General features: G+C 47.6%; 1 long non-coding RNA gene across 1 annotated transcript; it reads right to left on the reverse strand.

Moving 5' to 3' along the window:
- Positions 1 to 592: 592 nt before the first annotated feature.
- LOC122185187 lies at positions 593 to 4,057 on the reverse strand. The gene is made up of 5 exons (XR_006180775.1): positions 3,983 to 4,057; positions 3,557 to 3,684; positions 2,041 to 2,245; positions 785 to 897; positions 593 to 665 (listed from the first exon to the last, which is right to left on the reverse strand). It is a non-coding gene; the product is annotated as an uncharacterized LOC122185187 (long non-coding RNA).
- Between the last annotated feature and the right edge of the window lie 1,994 nt (positions 4,058 to 6,051).

Raw genomic sequence — 6,051 nt, forward strand, 5'->3', positions numbered from 1 at the left:
AATAAAAAGTTTCTATGGGAAAAACCTAGCCTTTTCCTACAGACAGCTCGCATTCTGGAAAAAAGGCAGCATTGCTCCCATGAATTATTCATCACAAATTACTCATTCAGTTCTTGCAGCCAGTGGCACTTTTCCTTCTACCTGGAGCTGTAGAAAAGCCAAGCTGTGACTCTTCAGACAAAGGTGAAGGGTCATCTCAACCAACCATGGGACATTTGGCCAATGTGAGCAGCTCATGGCACCTCCTATTATAGACACAGTGTTTGCCATGGGACCTGTTTGCCATCAGGATACACGGTGTCCCCCTCCCTCATCCAGCCAGGCACACCTGGCTAAGCACTGCAGGCTTGGGTGAGGAGGCAGCTTCCATGCTCAGCTAAGCTGAGTTGGACAGCGTGGTGGAGATGAGGGTAATGTGAGAGCCATGGCAGGAGGAGGCATGGTTCTCACATTTGCGGTGCACTGCCAAGTGAAAGAAGGGTTCACTATAAGACAACCTGTGGCTGGGAAAGGGACTAGCTCTGCTCTTGGCTGCTTGTCAAATCTAGCTATTTTGCAATATTAATAAAACCAGTGAGTCCATCTTCTGTAAGACAAGTTTTAATTTCTCCAGCAAACTCAGCAGCAGACAGTCATGCCAAGACCGCTTCTTCAGAGCTTTGAATCTGCAGAAGAACATACAGGTACAACCAAAATAAACAAGAAAAGTAGAACTCACAGCACAGCCTGTGTGGAGGCATGCAGGGAGGAACTAGAGGCATTGCACAAGTGTGTGGTCACATACCTCACCAGCATCGCGTGCTTAGGATGGCCACAGAGCTGCCACAGGTTGGGGCTGCATAGATACAGAGATGAAGGCGTCTCTGGGACTCAGGATGGAATCTTCCTTGTGTTCTGCTGTACAAGGGACATTCACAGAGGAAGACACAAGGTAACAGGACTGAGTTGCTGCCTCTGGAAAGGCTTCTGGGGAGGCACAGGGTGCTTCTGAAGCCACAGCAGTACTAAATGTGTTTGCACATGTGTGTTTGTACAGACATGCCATATTTTGTATGTCTACAACATTGCCACGCATCAAAAGCCTCTTTTGCACATCAGTGGTTTGCCTGCTCAATTCTAAGCTTCAAGAAGCCATATACTGTGTTCCCAATACATTGCCACAGAAAGAAAATCAGAAACAGCAGGTTTGCAGCAAATCAGCAAACCAGGGGACAAAGCACCCGAAGTTCCAGATCAGTGGAATTTCACTGCTGAACAGAGCAATGCTTTGGAAGTTTTACCTCCTCAAAACTACAGGCCACCTGCAGGTGGTATCTGTCACATTTAGTAGAACACCACTGTTAATGCCAAAGTCATAAGGGAAAACAAATACAGCCCTCACAGGGAACTCTGTGAGGTCTCCCATCTCCCAGTGTTGTGATAGCAGCAGCCAGGCTGCACACTGACATATAACAGTGCCTATCTCCCAGTCCAAATTTGCCAAGCTTTTGTGTGCCATCAACAAGTGAGGCATCCCAGAGCTTCATTGCAAATGTATGCCTTCCTTGGGGTCAAAGCATTACCCTTCATTAGGGTTTTACATTAAATATGTCTTGTATAAATTCAGAGTTGTATCCTTCTTTCTTTATACATCCAGAAGTCTTGTCTGCTCCACTACAGCTATCACCCATGAATTTCAACTCCCAAGGCAAACTCATTCATCACGCAATAGCCCTGATACACACCATTTGAGGTGTCAGGCATTATTCTGCATCTCTTACCTCACTTTTCAGTGCAGCCAGGGTAAGGTTTTAGAGCATCTAGTGCAACTCCTCAGGCTGCACTGAGCTCTGCACCTGAGACAAAGCAGTACATCATCACGTCTTCAAAAGCAGGGCACACATTTCTCTACCTGACAGCACATTAAGTGGATATTATTCTTCAGCACTTCAAGCAACTAGTTTAAAAGAAATTGCTGGAAGTGAGGCAACTGGACTTCAGCATTTTTGTTTCGTCTTTCTCAGAACCTGACAAGAGAACAATGCAGACTTTCAGACTTACCAGACTGCTGAGGTCCATGTGCCACGGGTGTACACGAAAGCCAATTTGAAGAGATTAAGTGGCAATTCGAACCAGCAGTTCCTGAGAAGCGATGTTCTCCCTTGGCAGAGGTCCCTCCAGCAGAAGACGTGAGTGTGAGTTCCAGTACATGCATTCCAGTGAACAACGCTTCTTGCCATCTTCCTCCTCCTTCAGCGTCTTTCATCTGCTTGAAATTTAGAGGGTGATTTAGCAGACCCGAATTTGGCTCCTAATGAAGGCGATCTGACTTGTCAATCTCTCCCGTGGCTGTTGCAAGAATCCTTGATAATAACTTGGGTGGGATCCACCCTCAGAAGGCAGTGCCTAACACAAGGCCATCTGGACACCCACCGTGTGCCAAACACCGCCGTTCACATTTAGTCCAGCTTCCTGCTCAAGTCAAATGGTATTTTGATGAGTGACTGCTGAAATGCTCAGGATTTGACCCTCGCATGTTTGTCTCGCTGTCTCCAGCAGTGACGATGGCCTGCTCGTCAGCTGTTTACTCAGTTTGCAAAGGAGCCAGCTGAAAAATTTTCAACAGTGCAATTTCTCATCCAGTACAGTCTATTCAAAATCAAAATATTTCTCGGCAGTTTGTCAATTTCAATGAAATTTTACAACAGGAGAATGTCAAAACATGGTGTTTCATCACCGCCGCGGTGGTTCCTTTCAATGGCATTGATGTGTTCCATTTCATTATGGTCTTTTTGCTTCCACAGCTACACATATAAAATCTGTATTGCATTTGTGCATTCAGATATTTCTCACTGCGCTATGTCTCGTTTTTCCATTTTTATACAATAGGAAAGTAGAAACAAATCAACATCATTTAGTCTTATTTAGACTTTTCTTTTTTCCTGACTAGTTTCTAAATATACATCTCATGGGAGATTTCCAAATTTCACTTTTTCATCCCAATTCATAACAAAAGAGCTGGGGAGTGTCAGGACTTCCCCCAGAATGGAAATTCCCCCTCCTGACCCAACCCTCATTACCACTCAGTTCTCCCCCAGCCACGGCTCCAGCTGAAGTCCTTGGCTCTGTGGGAACGAATAAGGTAGATCTGATTCACAAGCCTAGCAACAGCTTGGGAGAACACAACTGGCAAACCACCCCTTTGCAAAACTGCGTGAATCATCATGGCTTTGATGACTGCCCTCCTCACGAGGGAAACATACCTCAGCAAGAGAAATAAGATCTTAAATCAAATCAGATGCAGCTTGGAGTATTTATCTACAGCCTGTTTGGGAACAGGAATTGTAGTGATGTAAATTCTCATGGTTATTTTTCTGCTAAGGTGGGCACAAAAAAAAAAACAAATTCTGAGTGTACCTTGACCAAAACCAAGAGAGAGACAACAAGAATGTGAAGCTGCAAACCCAGGCCATTACAGTAATAACATTAGTGCCCGGACCCACCACGAGCAGAGGAACCTCTTCCTGGGGTGAGTCACACTACAAGTGCTGGTGAAATGCGAGCCACCTCCACGTACCATGGCATAGCTGAGCAAACTTCAGGCAGCCTCTGCTCATCTGTTTGCAAGGCCTTCAGACAGAGATACACACAGGGTTGAGATGCTCCTTCCTTTTTGAAGTTTCTTTCTGGACTTCTGGGTTTCACCTGCCATGTGCAGACATTTTACTGGATTTGGGTGACATAGCTCGCTGCTGTTTGATGCTCATCTGACAGTGCAGTGAAAGTGAGGGTAGGTGACCACATAGGCTGGTGCAGCACTGACTGAGGGTCATCAGCAGAAACACAGAGGAATCATCAGTTGCTAGGGTGAGATCTCATCTGAAGCCACGTGTAGCAATTGAGCAGATCAATACAATAGGAAAGGCATTACCACAGAGGTGTGATGATGAAAGAACTGGCACAATAGAGAAGCGCTTTCAAGGAAAGGAAGAAGATTGCTCACCTGTATCAGAAGATTCCAGGTTTGCAAGGGAAAGCTTCAACAAGGAGGGCTCTCCAACCAGAGGCCCTTCCCCAGTGGCAGTCAGCCCTTAAATGAGGTGTAAGAGAGATGCAGCCAGGCTGCACCCCCTTTGCGTCTCACAGCTAAATTGCCTTTGCCTGTGCTCTCAGGGCTGACCAGGTCCTTTCTCCAGGTGCTCAATCAGTGGTTCAGGCCAGGACTCAGCAGTTCCCATACACTATGTTGACATATCTAATGCCATTTCATGCTTTGCTTCTTTGTTTTCCTCACAGGTTCTCTGGAGAATCCGTTGAGACGTCCTGTAGTACTGGAGAAGTATTTACCTCAGGAAAAAACTTGGCTTAAGGGTTACGGTTAGGGTTGTTTCTAAGATCGCCTACAAAGTGACTTCACCTCTGTGTTGCAGTACCAGCAGCTGAAGAATCTTGCTGGGCATTGGTAACAGAACGTCACTTAATTCCAGGCTTCCCTGGACCAAACTATGCCAGTTCCACCAGCCTTTACTCCTATGCCCACTAATAGCCAACTGTACTCAAGCTACAAGCTTTCAATCAGACTCAAGAACTGATCCAGTCTGAGGTCTGCTCTCCAGCCTGCTTCTCTGAGGGCCCTGCAGCCTTTTCCTCCTGTTGTCCAACTGGACACAAATCCCACATACAAACAAAATGGCCATCCTCCCATCTCAGGTGCAGAGGCACTGAGTTACTCAGCCCACAAATGCCCACCGCCGGCCAAGAGGTTACAAACTACAAGCTTAGATCATCAGTAAAACAGGGTGGGGACTTCCTAGCAGGGCTAAGAAGCCTCTCTGAGTGATTTCAGTGCAAACAAACAAATAACGACAACAAAAAAGTCATGTATTTCAAATGCAGAGCCCCAAGTGTTCGAGGCTGGCTTCTCTGAGGCAGAGCCCCGGGGACAGGAGGTCACCCTGAGGTGCCCCGGCCAGCAGCACGTTGGCCATGTCCTGGTAGGGAGCAGAGAGCCGCGGTCAGACTGCGGTTTCACAGCTGCGCTGCTCTGGCCTTGGGTGATGAAATAAGGCCCAGACAGGAAGCAGTTTTCCTCAACAGTAAGCTGCTATTTTTACACATTTTGCTTTTCTGACCAAGGAGACACTTGAAGCCTGTGGGCCCATTCTGCTGCTCCAGCACCAACAGCCCGAGGTGTCCCTGAGCCTTTTGCAGCGTACGGCCTGGCAGGCTGGGGGGAAACCCCTGTGCTACGTGGGTGAAGGAGCTCCCGTGGCTCCAGCAGCCCATGGTGAAAACAGGAGGCTGAAACAGGGCAGCGAGGGACGGGAGGCCTGCTCCTCACAGGCAAGGGGCACAGCTTCATCCAGCACACTGCTCTGGCAGCTGCCGCAGGCTAAATCATGCTGCTATTTACACATGAGACGATGGTTTCCTGCAGCTCTGCAGCTCCTGTCTGCAGTCCCATTCACCATCCCTCAGGAGCAGGGAATGGGCATTGCCACACCGAGCCCCAGTGGCACAGTCAAACCTCACCATAGACTCCGTGCCACCTCTATGCCCTGCTCAGCTCGTCCTGCCTGCACAGACAGCTTGAGAGGCTGCAGGATGGACCTAATGCAAACATATAAATTAACATGTGCCTCCTAGGGGGGTTGTTAGGCTTAGCTCATTAACAGTTAAAGCATATCCAGTGGTCGAAGTTATTTGTTTGTTTGTATTTTTGCAGCTGTCCTTAGTTCTCTTCGGTCAAGTAGAGGTGTGAGGTCCAAAATAGCATCAGGATAGCTGAGCTTGTTTCCAGCCCTGAAAAAACAATGAAGTGCTAATAAAAAAATAAAAAGTCTTGTGAGAAGGATTCCACTCTAAAGCCCTCTGCAAACAATGCACACAAGCATGGAAATGCAGGAGCCTGTGCACCCTGGGGAGGGGAGCTGCTGCCAGCTACTTTGGGAGGAGAAGTGGAGTCTCAATGGCTTAGACACAGATAGTGAGGTAAGAGAAGTCTTTGCTTCTCTGTTCCTTAACAGAAATGCTGCAGCTCAGCTGAGCGGCTGACACAGGGTCAGATGAAGC

Source organism: Lagopus leucura, unplaced genomic scaffold (genome assembly GCF_019238085.1).
Source record: "Lagopus leucura isolate 7727_CA_CO unplaced genomic scaffold, USGS_WTPT01 Super-Scaffold_100027, whole genome shotgun sequence".
NCBI lineage: Eukaryota > Metazoa > Chordata > Aves > Galliformes > Phasianidae > Lagopus > Lagopus leucura.